Below are 24,662 nucleotides of genomic sequence, written 5' to 3'. Positions count from 1 at the left end.
AACATGTCGCATTTTATCAAACGTGAATAGTTGGTTCTGACTGTACACACACATATATATGTGTGTATGTATATATATGTATATATATATATGTATGTATATATATATATATAATATATATATATATATTATATATATATATGTATATATATGTATATATATGTGTGTATATATATATATATATATATACATATATATATATATATATATTGTTACAGACACGACTTTGATGTTAAGGTGGGCCGAGCGGAATGGCCGTCGTGTCCGCACAAATTACCCGATTGTACTCGAACGTTGACGAAGCCGCACCACGCTGGCTCAATAAGGAAAAAGAAGACACACGGCTGAATTATAATGACAGACACCAGGGATAACGTTCTCAAGACCTCCGGAGGAGATTATATTCGTGCGGAAGGTCAGATTACAGGGACGAGAGGTACAACATAGAAAGACAAGCACTTAGACACAATCTTATATTATTCCCCAACAGACGACAGGCAAACGGGACAAGGCTGACTCACACGGGGGTTGATGGAAAGGACAGCGGTTGTCGATGGCTCCAGGTCCTCCTGGGCTCAGGGCAGGATCGACCCGGTCCGGTCCAGAGATGCGGAAGGTTGCACAGCGCTCAGAGGTGACGTTCTTTCTCAGGCGGGTCCTTTCTCAGGCCTCTCCAAACTCAGGCGCATCTGTTTCAGCGCTCGCAGGTCCTTCTTTCTCCAGCTGGGGGCGCATCTGACGTCACATCCGGCGCGTGGCCGCGTATATCCGGCGGGGAGTGACACGCCCTCGGCTCGTTAGCTCCGCCTCGTGGAATCGGCACGTTGCTTCTCATTGGGTGCGTGCGGGGGGTTTACCAGGCTCCGCCCTTGACGAGGAGCTGACAAGGAGCCCCTTTGTGGTAACCCCGTGGAGCGCATGGTCTGGGAGCGCGTTGTCTGGAGCGCATTGTCGATGGCGGCTAACCGAGCCGGTGGGAGGACGCACACTCCCCCCCCGCGCAGCGCCGTGCCCCTCTGTTGTTGTAGACGGGGAAGAAGATGGGAGGAGGTATGGGAAAGGTCCTAAACTCACTACTGATGCCATATAATCACATTCTGGTGCAACGAAGAGTCATAATTAATGGAAACGAGGCCTTAACTGACATAGAATAAGAATAACTAGGAAGATGTCCGAAAGTTGTCTACGTGTGGTGCGGTGGACCTGGGCACGACATTTAATGGGGGAATAAGGGGAAGGTCGGCTCTACTGATTGTTATTTACATGCAATGGGACTAGGGAATGGGGGATTGGGGAAAGTTGGGGAGTATTGGAGAAAATAGGGGAATATTTACAAGCGGATATGGAGGCCAAATTCCATATTCGCAACATTGCACCCTTCTCTACCCTCGGGGCGTCCCGACCCGATAATTTTTTTTTACCTACTTTAGTGTGGCACGCAATGTAGTTCCCTCTACTATTAACTCTACCCTGAGTGCGACAGTTTTACAGATATTCACAAATGAGTAAATATGTCCCCCCTGCGACGTTGCACCCTTCTCCTCACAGAAACACACCCACAGGATAACCGAATCCGGAAAGAATTCTCAAACTACACATACAGCGGTAGGGAGCATTATTTACAAGACTACGCTGCTATTTACACTACGATCCCAGGACCTGTTTTTGGAGGAACACATGCAGATGTTAAGCATAGAGAGAGCGCGCTTGCCAGCATCGATACACCAACCCACGAGTGCTCTGTGGCCGACGGCCTTTAATAACGTGCAGAGCACCCTTTCCGAGCATCAAAAGCACCACCCCACCACCAATCGGTGCAGTCACCATTGTTCATTGGAATAAAAATAAATTCGACAACCCCTAACCCTGCAGGTGTCTCTTGCTCTTCGTGTGGCCTTCAGTGGTGTTAATTAACAGTGGTTCACCTTTATGGCATAGGTGCCAACGTTGACCCATAGGTCCATCCCCGGTGGTGCTTGGCCGCAAACGAACTGCGGTCCATTGTGGGTGGCCACAAACATTGCGGTCCATATGGTGTATCGATCCCGGCAGCAAACAGCGAAAGTGCAGGCCCACAACTGCGCAGCCAGCACCTCTCTCTCCTCTCTCTCTACCCCAAAGCCAGATCCTCGGAGGTGGGAGACAAAAGAAGCAGACAAGTGAGTAAGGTGGTAAGGGCGCAAAAGTGCACGCAATGTAAGGTGATGCACACTGGGGGCACATGGGAACCAGGTGAGACAGGTACGTTCCTACCGTACGCCCCCCCCCCCCCCACCAGGTAACCTACATGGCCCCTCCCTTACCCCTTACTGTATCCACACAACACAACACTACCCATAAACATCTACTTTACAAATCAACAAACATCCCTACTGTCTTCCCTGTTCCTCCCATATACCAAATTCGTCTTCTCTCCCTCCTAACCAATCAAATTTGCCATTTTCAACTCTCATCAAAATTTGCCATCTCCAACTCAACATCATAATTTGCCATTACCAATTCATCATCAGTCCCTCCTAGGGAGGGAGGGATGGAATCACCCCAATGTCTCATCCACGTCGTGATGCGTCTCAACAAATCCACAGCAATCTCATTTCCTGCTACAAAACAAAGAAAACACAGGTGTGGAGTCATCATCATCACCTCAGGTAAGTGGGCTGCGTATGGTGCGACAGGTTTATCAATCCTTACTATTTCCTCAATGACTTTAAACAACTTTACACTACCCCGGGGTCTTTCTCCGGCCAAACCATTGGCCCTCTTACACTATGGGTTCTAAAAACCAATTCCCATTGGCCAACCTGTGGTGCTTTTCAATTTGGGGTCTCACTCCCCCGATTCATCTCTCCGGTGCCCCTCGCACAATTTCTGGGCTGTGGCGTGTACCTCTCCCAGTGGGTCTACCCACCTGCACACCTCCACCACTGCAGTTGCCTCCGAGCTTACCTGCTCCTCAACCCTAACCTAACTACCTGGGGAAGGCCCTCTGGCTCTCTCCCCACTCCGTGCCCTCTCTGGCACTGGGCTGCCCGATCCACACCCGGGATCCTCAGGCACCCACTCACAACTACCGGCTCCCAGAGCCCACCTGCGGCCTCACCTGGCCGACATCCTCAACAGTGGTGGAGTGCCCAACCAACTACACACACACTAACAGGCTACACGCCCAGCCATTTCCACAACACTAATGCACCCCATCCACAACACCATTCTGCAACCGCACCACAGATGCCAATATCCAACCACAATTTACCTGTACCCTCTACCTAACACTTACACTACCCGCCCCGGGTACTCGTGAAAGGGGTCCACTCTTCCCCCATCCACACCTTCGCACCATGCACACCACTCCGTACCACTTACTCCAACTCTCTCCACACACCTGTACTTGCACACCTGTGCTCTCCCACCTGGTGCCACCTGCACCCTTCTCTCCCAAGCGCATTCGCGCTGATCCACACACTCACTACTCACACACTGCTCCACACACCTGTCCAGTTGCACACCTGTGCAATCACACCTGTTCCATCCTCACACACACACGGCATCATCTCATCTAACTACTCCCTTCTGAAACTTGCGCTTCCCAGTCGTCCCTTTAAACTATTGCGCTCCCCTCGTCATTATCATCCATACTAATCTACCTGCGTCCCCACTACAGGTATCAGTCACTAACTAATCTTAACGTTACCTACTGTCATCTTCTAGGGCCCTATCAATATAACCTAACCCACCCGGGCTAGTTTTCACTGCCATAACACCCCATAATCTAGTGCTCCTTTGCCCCACATGGGAAGGATGGTGGATTTGCCATCCCACCACATCGGGGGTCTCTCACTACCAATTTTGCACATCAAATTTCAACAAATCAAAAATTTGCCAATCACTGCCCATCATCTGCCAATCACTACCTGCCAATCCTTTGCCAATCATCAAATTTTGTTTTTCTCTAATTTTGGTCCAAAACACTAACCTCATCACCCAGTCGACTCACTAATACCTCTCGGTGCGCCAATCCCTGTCCAAAGCCCGGCTTCGTAAAGCCAAGCAATGGATGCTGGTTGTTTTGTGCCAGCGGCTGGATGCGTCCGGCACTCGGTGCAGGGACGGGGGCTTACCCGGGCCGAGATCCCACGCATCACCTCGGCGTGGAGCCATCCAATGTCCCGATCTCGACCTGCCGGAATGCCTCAACAAAAAGTGGTCGCCATGACGACCCTTCCTATCGGGCTGCCAGCTCCGCCTAGTGGAGCCTGGACGCGGCCGTTCAAAGCGAGGCCGGCACGCACCGAGGGCCTGCTTCGGCTAAAAGTCGCTCCCAACCTCTAACCCGTGTAACGTCGATGCTTCACCTGGACGCTTACACCCCGCAGCCCGTTCCTTGCTCACACATCCAGCTGTGCCCATGCTCCTCGTACCCTTCCTTACACACCCAGGTACACCCATTCCACTCACAGCCTTGGTCACACACCTGACCACCGAACACTTTTGCACACATTCGTTGCTCGCACACCTCACCAATACACCGCTTCGCGCCCCCCTCCTCGGTCACCTCCTCTGTGACAATCACAGGTGTGCCCTCATTCGCACACCCAACCATGTGCCTCACCACCAACTCCAGCGTGCATTCCCACTCACGCTCTACCATTCCAGGTGTGCATCCTTCCATCCCAGGTGTACATCCTCGCTCACCTGTCACAACTAACTCACGCTCCATGTCACTCTCACTACTTTCACCTCCATTCCTGACAGAGCACTCACCCTTACTCTTGACAGCGCACTCTTTCCTCATGCACCTGTCCGTCACACACCTTTCTCGCGCACACTCTCCCGTTACACCCTCTGTAACACTCACCACAGGTGGACACTCTTCCTTACTTCTGACAGCGCACTCTTTCCTCATGCACCTGTCCGTCACACACCTTTCTCGCGCACACTCCTGCGCACACTCTCCCGTCACACCCTCTGTAAACACTCACCACACCGCGCTTCCATGTGCCCCCTCGCACACCGCGTTACGACCGACTCACTCTCGCCAGCACACTCACTCCTTGGCACGCACTTTTTCCTCACACACCCCAGAGTCGGACTTTCTCGCACACCTCCTTTTTCGCACACCAGACCTGTCGCACACTTCACCAACGGCCTCTCACGAACACCCGGGTCCATCTCGACCCCCCAAGCTTCTTAAATCCCCTGGCGCATCATACGCACGACCATATTGGTCACCACTTACACCGGGTCCTCTTCCTCTTCGCTTCTCCTCCATCACCTGCGAATCCCTCATCCGGTTAATGAGCACATCATCACGATTCTTTTATCTCCTCTTTTATCTCTTTCTTATCCCCTCTCCGTCGCTTCTTAATTTCGCTCATCCCTTCTTCCACTTCTTCTAATTTGTGCTTCACCTCTTTTATTCCCCGGTACGTCTCCTCAAGCTCATCCTCTAAGGCTACCTTGACCGTTTCCAGGTGCGTCCTCACCTGCCGGTCCTTCGTCTCCATTACCTCTATCACCTCGTCCAACCTCGTTGTCAGTCCCTCACGTACCATCTGACATTCCCTCTTTGTCGCTATTAAGTCGTTTTTTATGTCGTTTTGTGTCGCTTTCAACCCTCCTAATACCGCAGTGTTCCTTTGAACCTGCTCCGTTAGTCCTTTTTGTCCCTCCGTCAGCTGTTCCACCTCCTGCGTCAGGACCTCTATGCCCCCTTGTAACTTTACAGTCCCCTTTCTCACCTCCTTCTCCATGTGCTCCTTACAGTGCCTCACCTCCTCGCGCACTCCTCCGACCTCCTCACTCACTCCTCCTCCTCTGATCTCCTCTCCCATCACTTGCATCTCCTGCCCAGATGCCACCCTCATCTGCTCCATTTCCTCCCTGTGAGCATCCAGTTTGGTTTCTACCCCCATTCTGACCCCCTCGATCTGCTGCCCCATTTGGTTAACTTCCCTTTCCGCTTGGTCCCTCATGTCCCTCAATTTGCCTTCCATCCTGTTTTCTAACCCCTCTAACCCATTTTTCACTCCCTCTATCTGATTCTCCTGGGCAGCCATTCTATTTTCTACCCCCTCTAACCCATGTTTCACCTCTTTTATCCCGTTGTCTAACCCCTCAAATTTCTTTTCTAATCCCTCACCGGTACCCCCTCATTTGGCCCTCTAATCGCCCACTATCAACCCTCATTTGCTCACTCTGAGCATCCATCCGGTTCCCCATTACCCCCCAATTGCTCACTCTGAGCATCCATCCGGTTTCCCAACCGCTCACTATCAGCCCTCATTCCCACCATTTGTTCCATAAGGGCCCTCATTTGCAGGAGGAAAAGGTTCGAATCCACCAGGGGCGCTGCCGCGGGCGTGGACGCCGTGGCCACCTCGTGCGTGACAACGCTATTTTGCGACCCTGCCGCCCTCACTGCTTCGCTCTCCTCGCGTCCCTCAATTTGGTCCTGGACCGACCCTGCTTCACTCTCCCCTACCGGACCCCAGCCGTCTTGATCCGCCATAGCGCGACTTTCAAAATTCGAGTTTCGTAACACCAATCCAAATTTTGCTGTTATAATTTCGTCGAGCGCAGTAACCGCGGGACCGCGCTCCGGATCGATTTGGTCGAGCGCCGTACGCGCTCCGGCTCGATTTTCCCTCCCAAAATTTGGGCCTAACTAATTTAGTCCCGGGTCCGAATCTCACTCCTCGACACCAATTGTTACAGACACGACTTTGATGTTAAGGTGGGCCGAGCGGAATGGCCGTCGTGTCCGCACAAATTACCCGATTGTACTCGAACGTTGACGAAGCCGCGCCACGCTGGCTCAATAAGGAAAAAGAAGACACACGGCTGAATTATAATGACAGACACCAGGGATACGGTTCTCAAGACCTCCGGAGGAGATTATATTCGTGCGGAAGGTCAGATTACAGGGACGAGAGGTACAACATAGAAAGACAAGCACTTAGACACAATCTTATATTATTCCCCAACAGACGACAGGCAAACGGGACAAGGCTGACTCACACGGGGGTTGATGGAAAGGACAGCGGTTGTCGATGGCTCCAGGTCCTCCTGGGCTCAGGGCAGGATCGACCCGGTCCGGTCCAGAGATGCGGAAGGTTGCACAGCGCTCAGAGGTGACGTTCTTTCTCAGGCGGGTCTTTCTCAGGCCTCTCCAAACTCAGGCGCATCTGTTTCAGCGCTCGCAGGTCCTTCTTTCTCCAGCTGGGGGCGCATCTGACGTCACATCCGGCGCGTGGCCGCATATATCCGGCGGGGAGTGACACGCCCTCGGCTCGTTAGCTCCGCCTCGTGGAATCGGCACGTTGCTTCTCATTGGGTGCGTGCGGGGGGTTTACCAGGCTCCGCCCTTGACGAGGAGCTGACAAGGAGCCCCTTTGTGGTAACCCCGTGGAGCGCATGGTCTGGAGCGCGTTGTCTGGAGCGCATTGTCGATGGCGGCTAACCGAGCCGGTGGGAGGACGCACACTCCCCCCCGCGCAGCGCCGTGCCCCTCTGTTGTTGTAGACGGGGAAGAAGATGGGAGGAGGTATGGGAAAGGTCCTAAACTCACTACTGATGCCATATAATCACATTCTGGTGCAACGAAGAGTCATAATTAATGGAAACGAGGCCTTAACTGACATAGAATAAGAATAACTAGGAAGATGTCCGAAAGTTGTCTACGTGTGGTGCGGTGGACCTGGGCACGACATTTAATGGGGAATAAGGGGAAGGTCGGCTCTACTGATTGTTATTTACATGCAATGGGACTAGGGAATGGGGGATTGGGGAAAGTTGGGGAGTATTGGAGAAAATAGGGGAATATTTACAAGCGGATATGGAGGCCAAATTCCATATTCGCAACAATATATATATGTGTATATATATATATATATATATATATATATATATATATATATATATATATATATATATATATATATATATATATATATATATATATATATACACATATGTTGAATTATAGTACTTTTCATGTCGTGAAAAGGGTGCTAATGGTTTAACCTGCAGACTGTACGGGGCAAGCTTGTGAGGGACAACACAGGATTTCCCACTGCACTGGAGCAGTGTCAGCTGCGACACTGCGGTGCACACGTCAAACAGCCAATTTTTTTTAGCAATGCCAGCCCTGCTCATGTGCAGTGAAGAGTCACATTTGCCTGAGAAAAGGAAAACCATGCAAAATATATATTAAAATAGAGATTAATTTGTTTTTTAACAAACACAGCAACTTAGGGGAAAAAAAAGATTCTGCAAAATGATCAAAGTTGTGCGCTGGTTCATAAGAAGGACGTGATTTTATCGAGATGGAATATGGTGAAAGTACCTTGTGGGGCAGGTGCAGGAAGTGGTGCTCTCAGGAGGTGTTGGAGGGGAGGGGCGATGGGGATACACACGGATCCACCCATTAGCCAGCTACAGATGTGCTGTGGTTTAGTGACTGATTGCTCTAATAACCACTGAGACAACTCTAATTCATCACTCTTGACTGAAAACATCGTCACACGAATCAGTAATGTAACACAAATAACATCCCCAGCGAATAGGGCAAAATTAACACTTCTGCTTCTGTGGTCACTTTGTGTTATTGCTTGTAATTCGATGCAGTGGTCACCATGGGGTCACTAAGGGGCAGAATTATTGCAATTATTCTTATTGATTATCCAAAACAATTGACAGTCATTGCTTGGTTTATCACAAAGTTTAGATTGATAAAGCATCATGCAGGCATGAGAGAATTCTTCATTTCCATGTGTAAATAACTGCCCATGTCATACAAATGATTATACGGCCTTTGAGTGTAACGTTCCAATTGATTCATTCAATTTCACTTGAGCAATGTGAAACATGATTGTTATAAAAGTTTACCTCTCGGGACTGTCAATCGCAGGAAGCAATAATTGTAATTAGCAAGTTTGGTACAGCATTGGTGTGGGTGATCACCTGTTTCGTGCAGTGTTGTAACACCTGCGGTTACATGGTTACGTAACTTGCTCAGTGTGTGTGAACTGCCTTTTCTGAAGCGTTTTCTTATCGACAGTGCCATGGTTATCATTGTACTGTATCCTTATTTATTAATAGAAACATCAACCAAGACACTTACATAATGTTACATATATATATATACAGTACTGTGCAAAGGTTTGGGTTATTTAGTTGTTTTCTCTTTTGTGGTACGATTCCCCATTAAACATTTGTGGGAAGTTAGAGGTGTGTAATATCAGGAGATAACTAGAACGGCACTCAGTCGAGAGCATACCTCCACCTGGTTGGCCATATCACTCAATGGTGAAGAATCACTTAAAAAATTCGACTAGCTGGATCTGGATCCGGATCTTCACAAAAATTTAATAGATGCTTCCTTGTCACACACACAATCTGTCCAACAAGTTTCGTCCAAATCCATCCATAACTTTTTGAGATATCCTGCTATGTATCGTTTTTGGCCCTATCTCCCAATGGTGAAGAATCAAGAACCACCTTTAGAGGCCATTTTCCCCCGCAGAGCAGGGGTTGAAATTTTTTCAGGCGCCGTGGTCCCTTTTTTGAAGCAATGTTTTTTTTTTTTTGGCCGGAAGCCCTTCCTGCCACACCAACCCTGTTAGTTACTCCTGCCAGGGAGTAATGCATTCGATCGTGTGTGTGTTGTATGTGTGTGTGTGTGTGTGTGTGTGTGTGTGTGTGTGTGTGTGTGTGTGTGTGTGTGGTGTGTGTGCACGTGTGTTCGTGTGTTTGTGAACAAGATATCTGGAAAAGTTCTGAAGGGATTTGGATGAAATTTGGTGGGATGATTGCCCTTGGGATAAGGGAGAATTCATTAGTTTTTGGTAAAGTTCAGGATATTATTCCGGATCCAGGAATTTTTTGAAGGATGTTTTACCATTGGAAGATAGGGATAATTTTTTTTGACATTATCTTCTATATATTCTATATTTAACATTGTGATATGAAAATAGTTTTCATATTTGTTGTAAATGTAGTTTAAACTCGTGGTTATGCATTAGAGCGGTGTATTGTTTTTAGCAGCGTCGTCTTCAATGTTCTTTTTTTTTCTTTCTAATAAAGACATATTCTGTCATTTTAAAACCACCAAAGTGTGTATTAGGTTTCCTCGTTTCATAAAATGTATCGTTTGATACGTATAATGCTTTTAAAAAAAATTTTTTTTAACCTCAGAAGAGATATCAACATTTACCTTAGTGAATGTCAATCGCGGTGTCAGTATTTGATGAACTTATAAAGACTTATGTGACTTATAAGTGTGACAAGCATGTGCACGGGATTCTTCCCAGAAGAATGAGTGGTCGCATTAGCTTGTACGAATTAAAATGAGCGAGTTTTGTTTCACGTTTGGGCCAGTTTTACATGTTGTATCCCTAAGGAATGAATCGAACGTTTTTTCCTGGCTAACAATTATATTTGAAGTCACACATCCCTCAAAATACACTCACTTGTATAGAATTGAACGCTGAATCCGAAAATGTAAGTGAAATTGTCTTGTTTTTTTTAACATTATCTTCAATATATTCTATACATATATATATATACATATATATATATATATATATATATATATATATATATATATATATATACATACATATATATATATATATATATATATATATATATATATTAGGGTGGGCTTCAAAAAAGCAAAATGCAGATTTTCTCCGGGACATGGTCTATTTTTGTTCCTTTTGGTGTCAAAGGAAACCACACCAAATTTGAATGGAATCCAATAATATTTAGGGGTGCCACATCAGTGATGAATTTTCCCCCATGCAAAAATAGGAATTCCCATTTTTTGGGCTGTATATACACAAAATAAATACATAATTATATATATACATTAAATATAATATTAAAAATAAATATATAGTAAATATACATTAAATAATAAATATACATAAATACACATTATACATTATATATATACAATATATTATACATACAGTTTTGAGACTTCCTATGATCACTATCTGGGCAATTTTCATGCATGTTTGTACAGGTTCCCGGGGTCAGGGGTACGCTTTTTTAGTGTGTAATATGTAGGCCTAACTTATTGACTGTGGCTCTTTTGTAGAGAGTGACCCTGTGGAGTAAGAATTAACAGGATTTTACCCACATTCTTGCTTATTTTGCAGATATGGCATGTGCTAGTACCAGTGTTTCATTGAAAACTCGGGCTCAGGATAATGTGTATCTCATTGGGTCCACTTCTGGAGATGCCATCAAAGGTGCCAAGCTCCCGACTGTGCATCAATCTCTTGTCCTGTTTTTCCATCACCTGAAGAAGGAGAATCGCACTGCCCGGGAGAGTGCAACCCTCACCATTGAAGAGGTTGTGAAGTTCTGGGAAAAAGCTCACCTACCTACAACGACGAAGCAGCACTGCATCCATCGTTTGGAGAGGCTATATGAAGAATGGAGGAGCCTCCAAAAAGGTGCAAAGCGGGGTGGTGCGACCCAAGAGAAAAAGGAAGCATCCTTCAAGGCCTCCTTGGAGAAGACGTTTGATCTTAGGCATGCAGATTCGGAGGCCATAATCACCAACCCCGAGGACAGGAAGTTTCTTCACGATCAATTCTCAGAGAGGAAGGCTTCAATGGGATCTGTAGACACTGTGTTGGAAGCAAAAACGTTCTTGTGTGTTTGAAAGATCAGCAGCCACGAGATGATTATCGTGAACTCCTAGAACTGACTGTCATCTACATGGGAGGAATCCCACCTCGTGGAATCCGGATCATGGCTCCAGGAGCAATGCACAGAGCCAGATGGATGACAAAAGCACTATATTCACTACAGGTGTTCATGTTTCGGTCAGAGTTCCACTTGACACTTCGAGAGGCGAGAGAACTCCGAGCCTTCAACATTTTTGTCTGCCTTGTGTATGTACAGGCTTGGTTTCGGGCTCCACAAGCTATTGAGGCTCCCCTGAATGACATTAACCTCTTCAAGAAGTTGGAAAAGTTTGAACAAATCAATCAGAAGATGGCTCAGGCAGCCTTGAAGGCACTTGGCCGCCACACGTGGTACATGAGCCCAGTACTAGTGGCATTTGCATTCTTTGACACCAGAATTGACAAAGAAAGCAAGATCAATATGATTGAAGCATTGAAAAATGACGGTGAAAACCCCTCTCCAAAGAGACCAGCTATCAAACGAGGAACCGCCCTGTCAATCGCTGGCCTCATAACAAAACACACCAAGCATTTCTTCAGCATCCTAGGGACCCCAACTGATTGGATGGATAAGGATCCTGGTTCATGGGAGCAAGAAACCAGCTTTCAGGAAGCAAAGAAAGCCGCCAGTGGCTTAGTCGTGGTGAACGACAGGGCAGAAAGGGGTGTCGCATTGATACAAGACTACAATAAGCTCCTTACAAAGGATGAAGAGCAAAAGCAAGCTCTGCTCCAAGTTGTTGCTGCTCACAGGAAGATGTACCCCGATGCCAAGAAGGCAACAGTGGTGAAACAGGCCCAGAAATAGGAGTTACATTTCTCATTATATTTGGGTTTTTAAATATTATGTGATATGGTGTCTCTTCATTTTATGAACTGAACATTTGGATTGTTATCATTGAATTTGAGTTTTCATAGCAATATAGTGCTATTTGTGCAGCTATTGTAACTTGTGTTTGCTAGAATACAAAGAAAGTGAGTGGAGGGTGGATTTTCATAAAACAAACTTCTGGTTTTGCTTTCGATCCATATATAGAAAAGTTTTGTAGACACCTTTAGTTTGAAGGCTGATGTGGCACCCCTAAATAAAATCGGATTGCTTTCATATTTGGTGTCTTTTCATTTTGGAACAAAAGGAACAACATAAAGCCATGTCCCAGTAAATATTTAAAAATAATTATTTTGAGCATCACCCTAATATATATATATATATATATATATATATATATATATATATATATATATAATATATATCTGTACAGTGTCTGTCTTGTGTTGTCTTGTCTTGTGTTGTCACTGAACTACTCTCTCAAACTTTTGTGAAATCGTACTATTCCAACTTGACCCATGGCGGGAGTATGCGCTCTACTGAGTGGCGTTCTAGTTGCCTCTTGCGACACACAGATAACAAGCATTCTGAGTATTGCACTGCAATACATGTCCCCTACTGGCAGTCTGTCGTCCAGAAAACTGTTGGGGAAATTACCAAGGGTTATTTACCCACAGGTTCTGAATCGTTCCCAATCGCTAATTACCTCAGGACGGGCTCACCTGTGATTCGCACTCGGGACTTCGATTTATACACCTTGCAGACAGGTCAGCAGAAGCACGAGAAAATAAGTTGTTGATAAAGAACCTTTCGAGTTGCTAAATATCAGTAATTTATTATATTTTCCGGTTCACGATCAATGATCGATGTGTATATATATGTTGCTCGGCTTGGCTCCGCCCCCCCCCCCCCCCCCCCCGGAAAGCGCGCGCTGTGTCGCGCTTTTGACGTTCGCGAGACGAGGCTGAGGGTGCGCGGTGCGGCTTGAGGAGAACTCTAGAATAAACAAGAGATATCCATTTAAAAAAATATTTTCATTTAATTAACGATATCTGCCAAACCACGTGCCCTATCACAAATTCCAAAAAGACATTTTAGTAGATTGACATGCTGAACAGACCTGTGAAGTTTCCCCTCGATTGGATCAAAAATGATGGAGGAGCTCGGATTTAAAGGTTCATGCTTAAAAACGTCATAACTCTGAAACCATGTGACACATGACGTCATGCTCGCTGACTTTTCTGTTCCTCATGGGTATGCGATACTGCCTGCAAAGTTTGGCCTCGATCTGTTCAGCCGTTGCAGAGAAAAAGGGGTTTGTAGAGTTTTTTTTTATTTTTTTTATATCGGCTTTCCAGCTAATATGGCTGCCGAACCACATGACATATGACATCAAAAATGTACACTCTGCATAGGTATGGGTAGGGGAACCTGTTTGTGAAGGTTCATAAGGTTCGTTTTTCTATCCAAGATGGCTGCCAAACCACATGACCTACAACGTCATCATTTTCAAACTATATGCAGCAATGGTGTTAGATGACATTTGTAAAGTTTTGCATTGATAGGTTAAGTTGTTTCTGAGATATAGTTATTAAAATTTTCTTTCAACCCAATATGGCTGCCACACCATGTGACTGACGATGTTTTCGTGCTCAACTTTATGATTAAAATTTCTGTCAAAGTTAATTTAATAAATATTGCAGTTACCTTCAAGTATCTTCTATACTATGAGAGCCGTTTGTCTGTGGGTGTGTCGCCATTTTTGTCAGAGATGGCTGAACGTATCTTCGTCAAACTTTCAGAGATTAATCATTGAATGTCGTGGAGTATTTTAGGCAAAAAAAAAAAAATATATATTGAAAATAAAAGTTCGATTTTTTTGGATTTTTGAAAATCGCTCCATAGTGTCTGAGCCTTTGTAGCTCTATGAAATGGGATAGTAAATTATCCCTGATTTGTGTGTCTGTTATTATAATATTAAATGTGAATTTTCCCTCGTAGGTGTAGGGAAGTGTTTTAGCCACCTACAAAAAAATAAAACTGGCGTGGCACAACGTTGGATACTCCTGATAGTATCAAATAAATTAGGAAATTGAAAAAGTTTTATTTTTACTTTGCATATTATATTACCATGTGCTAGTAATATCCACTTACCACAATTAAAATTGCCAGAAACGGTTTGTGGATGTTTGTAGAGTAAATAATAATAAATTGTAATAATCAATACCAGTAATATTGATGCGAACGAATTACAAGAAAGCACAATAAAAGTTACAAATTCGTGCCGATGTGAAATGAGTTTTCATCAGCTTGTTCGCTCGCTTGAAAATCTACGGGTGGGTTCAGAATGGCACCAAGGAAGCAACTTTCAACAGAACAGCGTGTGAAAATGCAAAGTCTGTGAGAAGAAGGGCACACCATGAAAAAAATAACAGAACATCTGAAGATGTACTTCAATGGTGTGCGGTAACACTTTGCAATGCCTGAAATAAATTGGCTCGGTACAAGACCAGAAAATGCCAGGACACAGACCAACCTCCCCAAAGCAAGTTAAGCACTTGAAGTTACTCAGCTTATGCGATAGAAGAAAATCAAGTCAGCAGCTGACAAATGAAATGAGAGCAGGCCTGAGCATTAACATCTCGTCCAACACTGTGTGCAGACGGCTGATTGCAGCAAGTCTCGATGGCAGAGTTGTAGCAAAGAAAACACTGCTAATACCATAGAACAAGATGAAAAGGCTGACATTTGCAAGGTTACACCAAGATTAGGAGATTGAAAAATGAAATTGGGTACTCTGGTCTGTGAATCAAAGTTTCGACTTTTTGGATCTAAGAGATGCCAGTCCGTACGCCTGAAGACCTGGAGAACGTTATGGCATGCAACGTGTAGAGCCTACTGTTATACATGAAGGAGGCACTGTGACTGTCTGGGGGTGTATCACAGCTTTTCGTGTGGGAAAACTTCAACGTGATGCTAACAATAGAGAAGTACACCTGGTGTGCTCCAAGTGTTAGAATGACAACTCCAAAGTCTGGACATGACTCCCATCAAGGACATATGAGATTACTTGGAAACAGAGAAGAAGAAGAGGAACCAAACTAACCTTTCAGAACTGTGGAATGTACCACAGGATATTTGGAATGGTGGCTCCACATGTGTTGCTGGTTCGTGAGTTCCTCCCTCCAGCTTAACAAAGCTAAGTTTCCTGGACCAGATACATTGTGCTTACTGGTTTAGTTTCGGTTTTAGTTTCATTATTGTGTTGCTGGTCGTGTTTTCGTCAAATTTTACATGCCAAACCATACTTAGTTGTGTTGAATTGTCTAATTTGTGTCCCTGGTAAAGTCCAGCCGACTCGTTTAGGGCTGTTCTTGTGCTGCTTCTGTCTCTGTCTTTTTACCACACTTGCTTTGTTTTTGCTCATTTTCTCCCAAGTGTTGTTCTTTATGATTCCTCATCCTTATCGTTTGTCCCCCTCCTCGTTCCAAAAAAATACAAAACAATAAACTCTTTTTCACTCCAAAAAGAGAACAACAACAATAAAATGTTAGTGAAAGTGGCCTCAATGTCCTTGTCTATGATTAACCTGTATATAAACTGTTCCAGGCTTATTATTCCGATATTCTTATTGTTCCGATTTCTGCTTATGATCCACAAAGGCAAGAACAAATAACTGAAGCCGAATCAACTTGTAGCCAACGTTTTCGTCCAGGTCAGGTGAATATAGCTCTGCCAACTTAGTGGCAACAACCATAATTGACTCAGCATTAATTGAAGGCAACTCCATTAAAAAGGAACCATCCTTGTATGCGGCAAGGCGTTGTTCGAGGCATGTGAGCAGTGCGTCAGTGCAGGGAATGAAGGCCTTTGTATGGAACGCCTCCTTCGGCATGAGCTCAGCATTTGCAGCATGCCCATAGTCGAGTGGATCTAGGCCGACGTTGCGACGATGAACGCGCTTCTTATGAGCAGCGTACTCCAGACCAGCAACTTGTCCATTAATTCATCGTAGCCTTTGATGAGAGTGCCGACTACATCTGCACGACAGGACCAGCGAGTATCACTGAGCTTCTTTGGCATCGAGACAGGCATGTCTCCCAGCTTATTTTTGAACTTCTTGCATCATGCAGTGGACGCTGTAAAGAAAACCTACATTACCTGCACCATACTGAAGAACGAAACTGCTTCACTGCATGCGGCCGCCGCTTCCTTGCCAACTAGGTTGAGAGAATGTCCGAAGCAAGGAACAAATATCGTGAGCTCATTCACCTGAAGTATTCTGCTCTGCATGCCCTGATACCATCCAAACATATTGCTTGCATTGTCTTAGGACTGCCCACAACAGTCGTGGATGTTGATACCGATTTCATGTGTGTACCACTGGAATGCATTAGCCATGTCGACTCCCCTGTGTCCTGTAGATTCTAAGAATGTGAGGAAGCGCTCGACAGGCTCTGATCCTTCGATGTAGCGTAGCAGAACTGTTCTGGTCAATGCGAGTATTATCCTCAGATGAAGACCAGTATTTTGATGCATTTGCATGATCAATTATAACCTGCAAGACCTTTCTGTCTATAAATGCAAGCAGGTCTTTCCAAATTCCTGACAATAGGTAGTTGGTGTGTTCTGTGCCATTGTTGCTTTTTAATGTGCTGTGCCATAAATGGTTCATACTCTGCAATGAGCTCCAACATTCCTAGGTAGTTGCCATTATGTGGAGAGTTAACAATCTGGTTGTCACCTCTGAATGCTCGGCCGTGCTCAGCCAGTCGAGTATTTTGATGACTGACTCACTCTGAAAACGTCCCACCCGTATTTCTGTAAATAATGGCAAATCCTCCCTTCTGGATTTAGTTGTGACCAACTTTACCACCAATGTCTCTTGTTCTTCCTCTGCTCCAATTAGTTCAGCTGATCATGTGCTTGTGAAGGTCAGCATCTCTCTCACCATTCTCTGAGAACAGCCACAGTGCCAGCGCATCTAGTATTTTACTCAGGCAAACTGGTACGGACTGCAAGCAGCCATCACATTTCAGGATTGGTCTCCGATATCTACCGCCCCTAATAAAACTCAGCCTATGAATTCTTCGACAGACACCTGCTCTCACTTATACACAGATTTTATCCCATCTAGTCTTCAGTTATCATACTCATCCTCCCGCCGATGGTACACATAATCCTGTGGTGAGGCATTTGCCTTGAAACAACATGCGTTCTCTTCCTGGAAGGCAATTCTGACCACAGATCATTCCACAAAACCTGCAACAAGTATATGTCTACTCTCAGTAGAGCCAGAAAACAACATCTGTCCAATCTCGAGACTGAGCTTTCAAACCTGTCCTCCTGTACAACCTGGTGCTGCCCTGTTAAGTCTGTGTCTATTTACAAGCTGGGCGTTGCCCGTTGCTATTGTAATCCTGTTGGCATTTTGAAGAAATAAATTTTTGTTTTTCTTTCTATTTATTTTGTGGGGGCCTACCCTTCCCTCCACACGCTAAGGAATAGAGTCTGGAATCATTTAATATTACCTTTCACATAGCTACAAATGTTTAGGCACTATAGATCGATTTTTTGAAATGTCAAAAAATCCAACTTTATTTAAAAACATTTTTTGCCTAAAACAATCCCGATACACACTGATGAACATCTGAAAGTTAAACGAATATCTGTTTAGCTATCTCTGAGAAAAATGGTGACAGACACACAGACAAACATCTTTCTTAGAGTATAGATAGTAGGACGGGGAAATAATACATTGAAACAAGAAAAGGAGGGACATATCAGAGGAGGGAAAAATGAAATATTCAGTGTTATAGTTTCACCGATTTTCATATACAGAATGGGTAATCCAAATGAACCCTAACTTTAACCATAGCATGAGCTTCATCCTTAAAAAAACAGAGGAGAGAAAAGTAGATTCCTTTGAAATGCACTTGTTAAGGAATATGATAATACCCTCAGACCCCGCTATTCCCGGGGGATACGTTCCTGGAAAATCCGCGAATAGCGAAACACGTGAATAGCGGGGCATTGTTTCAATGGAAAAATGGGGGATATGTTGCCGAGTCACAAAAATCCACCAACAGAGGACCAAACCACGAATAGAGAGGCAAAATCCGCGAATGGCGAGGCAAATCCTGCAAATGTCGACGATAATCCACGAAGGTTTTATAAATACCGTATCTGAAGCTAACGACTCATGAATTATTTTTTTTACGCCCCTACAAAACTGCGAATTCGCTGAACACGGCCGTGAATAGGATTTTAAAAAACCCCACTAATTAGTGGAACACAGCCGCGAATAGGAAAAACGACAGGATCAGCTGTTGTTTCACATCACGTGCACCGTCCACCTCTTGCGCCCCTGACAAACTGTGAATTCGCTGAACACGGCCGTGAATAGGAAAAACAAAAACCACAAATTCGTGGAACACAGCCGCGAATAGGAAAAAAAAACGCGATTTCGCGGGACACTTTTCTGCGAATAGAGAAACGGGTTACATTTTATCACCCGCGAATATGAGGAACCTGCGAATAGTGGGTCTGGCAGTACTAGTAAAAAGCCCGTCAAAAATGATGGGTTGGAACAGTTTATTTGACTGTGCAGCCGCGTGAGTGTGCCAAAGTCTGAAGCCTCGGCCTTGTGTCAGGTTTGCTTATTACCTCCGCCACTAAAGGTGGATGGAGGTTATGTTTTCACCCCTGTCTGTCTGTCCGTTTGTGAACAAGATATCTCAAAAAGTAGTGGACGGATTCGGACGAAATTTGGAGATGTAGCATATGTGACAAGGACAAAATGCTTAGATTTTGGTGAAGATCCGGATTCGGATCCGGCTTCTAGAATTTTTAAGTGATTCTTCACCATTGGGAGATAGGGCCAAAAACGATACATAGCAGGATATCTCAAAAAGTTGTGGATGGATTTGTACGAAACTTGGTGCACCTATTGGGTGGCTGACAAGGACGATTCCATTCGATTTTGGTGAAGATCAGAATGTGTATTCGGATATGATAATTATTTAAGTGATTCTTCACCATTGGGAGATAGGGCCAAAAACTATACATAGCAGGATATCTCAAAAAGTTATGGATGGATTTGAACAAAACTTGTTGGACAGGTTGTGTGTGTGACAAGGAAGAATCAATTCAATGTTGGTGAAGATCCGGATCCAGATCCAGCTAGTATAATTTTTTAAGTGATTCTTCACCATTGAGTGATATGGCCAAAAACGAGGGGAAGATAAGGGGATGAAAAACTGGACCTATGGTGATTCCTGGGATTGATTGATTTCTTTTTTTTGTATACAGAGTCGAGGCTCGTGAAAGAGCTAAAATTTATCAAACAAACAAATCAAACAAACAAAGTATATAAAAAGGGGAGCGGTCGACAAGATGGGGAGAGAAGGGGAGGAAGCACACAAACACAACATTTGAGGGCAGGGACATCGGGAGAAGTGTGGGAGGCAGAGGGCCTGGGGGAAGGCACGATAGGTATAAAACGCAAGGACACCAAGGACTTCCAGGAAAGAAGACAAAAGTCACTTCAAAAAATTGGATTTGGGGTGAAATTAGCAGGGGTAGAAAAGATCAAGGTTTTGGATTGGGGAAGATAAGAGATGATGGTGAGCAGCCTGTTTTAAAGACCTGGAGGGAGGAGTGGGATTGAACAGAGTGAGGGAGTTTGTTCCAGAGGCGGGAGAAAAGAGGAATGAAGGAGTGAAGGTGAGCAGAGAGTCTTGATTTTGGTAGTTTAACCATAAGAGGGTTGCAGGCAGATCTTGTGTGACCTGCAGGAATATTTGGGGGACAGAGCCTAGAGAGAGCTGGGGGAGCAAGGCCGGAGAGGAGTCGGTAGAAGACGGAAAGACCACCAACCTGCCCGCGGTGAGTAAGTGAGCCCTCGGAGATAGCGTCATCGCGGGAGATTCCAATGATTCTGAACGCTTTGGTTTCAACAGCGTGAAGACGAGCTAGGTGTGAGGCAGGAGCACCAGCCCAGAGGGGAGAGCAGTATTCCATTGAGCTGCGGGTGAAAGCCTTGTATGTGGTGAGGAGCTCAGGTGTGCCAAGGAAGGACTTCGCACGACGGAGGATGCCCAGTCGGCGACTGGCTTTGGAGGCCAGCTTGGAAATGTGGTTTTCCCAGGAAAGATCATGGCAGATAGTGAGACCCAAAAGCTTGAGTGACAGAACTTCTTGGAGAGGATTATTCAGAAAGTAGATGGGAGGGTTGTCCAGTCGGTCTTTTCGGAGAGACTTCGTAAGAGTGTGAGATTTGTCAGGATTGAAAGACATGCTCCACTTGTTTGCCCAGTCTGTGATTTTGTCCAGGTCTGCAGAGAGTGAGGAGGCTGCAGACTGCCGATCTGAGGGATGAGGAATGGAGCGGCAGAGAGTGGAGTCATCAGCAAAGAGATAGAGAGGATTTTCAAGAGAATCAGAGAGATCATTGATGAAGACCAGAAAAAGCACAGGTCCCAGAACACTGCCTTGCAGAACTCCAGCCTGAACAGGAAGAGGAGATGAGAGAAACCCATTCAGGGCCACACGTTGACTACGACGAGAGAGGAAGTCCGCCAGCCATGCGTGGAGATTTCCATGGATACCAAAGGAGGAGAGTTTGGTGAGCAGAGCGGGGTGCCAGACCGTATCGAAGGCACGTGATATGCCGAGGGAGACAGCTCTAATTTCCTGTTTGGCATTGAGGACCTCCATCCATTGTTGAGACAGCAGAAGCAGCATGTCCAGAGTAGAGTGACCTGGTCTGAAACCAAATTGATGATCAGAGATCAAGCCATTGGAGAAGAGGAAAGATTTCATATCCGAAGCAATGATGGATTCCATGACTTTGCTGATAATTGGGAGAAGGCTGATTGGTCTGTAGTTGCTAGGATCTGTTTTTGCACCTTTTTTGTGCAAAGCGGTGATGTTGGCTGATATCCAAGCAGATGGCAGTTGACCTTGAGCAAAAGAGAGGGTGAAGAGAACAGAGAGAGGGAGTGAAAGAGTGGAAGAACAGGATTTTAGGACCCGTGGGCTGATGCCGTCAGGTCCAGTTGCAGAATCAGAGTCGAGGGTTGACAGAAACTTTTCCACCTTGTCAGGAGGAAAGGATACAGAGTCCAGGAGCAGCTGGGTACGACTGGGTACGGTGCGTACAGACAGAGAGGGATGGGTTTGGGACACAAGATTTAGAGGCAAACACAGAGTTGAGGCATTCAGCTTTTTCACGTGCGGAGTCAGCTGTGTAGCCGTTTGAGGTAAGGGAGGGGATGGAGGGGGAACAAACACCAGAAACAGATTTGACCAGACGCCACCAGGATTTGGAAGAGGGAGACAGATAAGAGAGTTCGGTCTTGAGAATGGAGAGATATTGTTTCCTGGCTCTCCTGAAGGTGGACACACACTTGTTTCGGGCATTGTGAAAGGAAATGAGATTTCCTTCCATTGGATTTGCTTTCCAGGAGACGAAGGCAAGTTGTTTCTGGGCAACAGCCTCACCACAAGATTCCGTGTACCATGGACGGGAGAAAGAGTATGACAACTGAAGACGAGATGGGATAAATCTGTGCATGAGAGAGAGCAATTTACTCCGAAGAATTCCCAGGATGAGTTGATGTCAGAGGTGGTAGAGATGGGAGACCAGTCCAGATGATTGATGGCTGCTTGAAGACCGTGCCAGTTTGCCTGAGTGAAATGCCAGACTCGTCGATGCTGAGGCGGCTCCCTGAGAATGGTCAGAGAGATGTCCACTTTAACAAGCACATGATCAGATGAGCCGATTTGAGCAGAAGAAGAGCAGCAGACATTTTCAGGAAAGTTAGTCATAACCAAGTCCAGTCGAGAAGATGCTCCGTTGACTGAGATCCGGGTCGGGAAATTGACAAATTGTGTCAGTCCCAGTGAGTCGCAGAAGTCCTTTGCTGAGGAGCCATGGCTGGTGAGAGAGGTACCCACACCCAGCCAACTGGCATGGTGACAATTGAAATCACCACATATGAGGAAGAGAGAGTTCGGATGAGTAGACAGAAGTTGGTCCATATTATCAGACAGCGAGATGTAGATGGAGTCATCACTGTTTGGTGGACGGTACAACACACATATGAACAAGAGGTGGGAGCGAAGGGGAAGCCATAGCCAGAGGTATTCCTGGGGGTGAGGTGGAGAGAGTGCAGTGCAGGGTGAGTGAGGAAGAGAGTTTTTGATAAAGATAGCAACCCCACCTCCAGGACAAGGCTCAAGTCTATCATACCAGAGGAGGGAGTAACCCGGGAGAGATACTAAGGAATCAGAGACATCAAGAAGGAGGAAAGTTTCTGTTAAGCAGATCACGTCTGGTTTGACAGAAGCAACCTGTATGGAGAGATCAGTTGAGTTTGAACGAAGGCCCCGGATGTTTGAGGTCCATACCGTTAATGAAGAGGAAGGGGGAGCATCGGATACAGAACAGGGGGGAGGAGGGGTAGCGTAAGATGTGGAAGAGGTGGAAGAGGTAGGGAGAGCTGTTGAAGGTGTGTCAGAGATTTCAGAATAGCTTGGAGAAAGGGAAGGATGGGGCGGACAAAAGGTTTGATGGTGATTGGGTGAGGCACAATGAGGTGTTATTTGAGGAGGGGGAAGAGCGAGGCAGAAGGTTGGGGGAGATGGAGGTGAGAGTTGGAAGGGGGAAGAAGCGGGGAGGACGCTTTGAGGAGGGGGAGTGAGAGGGGGGAAATTGAGAAGAAATGAGGCTGGGGAGATTTGAAGAGGAGGGGCGAGGGGGGAGTTTAGGAGGGAAGGGACAAGGGGAGGGATTTGAAAGGGATGGGATATGGGGGAGATTTGGAGGGGAGGGGAGAGGGGGGAGTCTAGGAGGGGAGGGGCGAGGGGGAGTCTTGGAGGGGAGGGGTGTGGGGGGAGTTTAGGTGAGAAGGGGCAAGGGGGAGATTTGAAAGGAATGGGTGATGGGGAGGATTAGGAGGGGAGTGGCAAGGGGGAAGATTTGGAGGGGAGGGGTTGTGGGGAAGATTTGGAGGGGAGGGGCGAGGGGGGAGTTTAGGAGGGAAGGGACAAGGGGAGGGATTTGAAAGGGATGGGATATGGGGGAGATTTGGAAGGGAGGGTAGAGGGGGGAGTCTAGGAGGGGAGGGGTGTGGGGGGAGTTTAGGTGAGAAGGGGCAAGGGGGAGATTTGAAAGGAATGGGTGATGGGGAGGATTAGGAGGGGAGTGGCAAGGGGGAAGATTTGGAGGGGAGGGGTTGTGGGGAAGATTTGGAGGGGAGGGGTGAGATTGGATTTTAGAAAGTGCACGATTAATGGGAAACGAACATTTATTGCAAAATGAGTTTCTTGTGACCTTCGAGTCAAAAATACGTTTAAGGACGCTGGAGGGAGGATGGAGTGCAGGAGAGTTTAGGGAATGTAGAAAAGAGGCACTGAAAGAGATGGAATTTTTTTTTGGGATGAATAGATTTTGTGAGCAAGTCGAAAGCAGCCTTTTAAAGAAGAAGAAGAAAAAGGTGTTATAATATACGACGGAATACAGAACTTGAGGGGAAAGTGTAAACATTGTAAGGTGAACGGTGAACGTTAACAGTGAACAGTAATAACAGTAATAATTGTTATTACAGTAACAGTAATAACAGTGAACGTCGTTCGAAGAACGAACGAATGAATAAGAACGAATAAACGAATGAGAACAAAGAATAAGAACAGAGAAGGAAATGTTTGTTTTTGAGTTGATTTTAAACAAGGAAGTAGGCTATGGGGTGAAAAGACTGGGAAAAGCAGAGAACGAAAGTTATTGGAGCACAAACGACGGACCGCTGAGAGGAAAACGAAGCCTCAAGGTTGGACACTGTACAAGGCCTCAAAAGAAACGACACGATTTAACACGATTTTCTATACAGGTATGAAAGATTTGCACCGAAAATCTTCCTCGGGACACACGATACGTACAACACCATAAAATAAATACAGTCATAACGAAAATACAAGTGGGAACAATTACTTAACTTCGATTTCGATGGAGAGTGTGGACAGCTGCGAATAAACGAAAACCTCGCCGGCAAGACCGGAAGCGGAAGTCAATCTTTGGTCATCTTTTTGATTAAATGTGATTCAGTATTGTGATTTTTCTGGTCTATTCG

General features: G+C 45.8%; 1 protein-coding gene across 1 annotated transcript in view; it reads right to left on the bottom strand.

Moving 5' to 3' along the window:
* Nucleotides 1-24,662, bottom strand: part of LOC144888663 (uncharacterized) — an 864,061-nt gene that overhangs the window by 447,747 nt on the left and 391,652 nt on the right. The gene's annotated exons all lie outside the window — the stretch shown is intronic.

The sequence above is a fragment of the Myxine glutinosa genome, chromosome 13, assembly GCF_964187855.1.
Source record: "Myxine glutinosa chromosome 13, kmMyxGlut1.1, whole genome shotgun sequence".
In the NCBI taxonomy this organism is placed as follows: domain Eukaryota; kingdom Metazoa; phylum Chordata; class Myxini; order Myxiniformes; family Myxinidae; genus Myxine; species Myxine glutinosa.
Note: the sequence above shows the minus strand (reverse complement) of the source record. Positions and strands in the feature narration are given on the sequence as shown.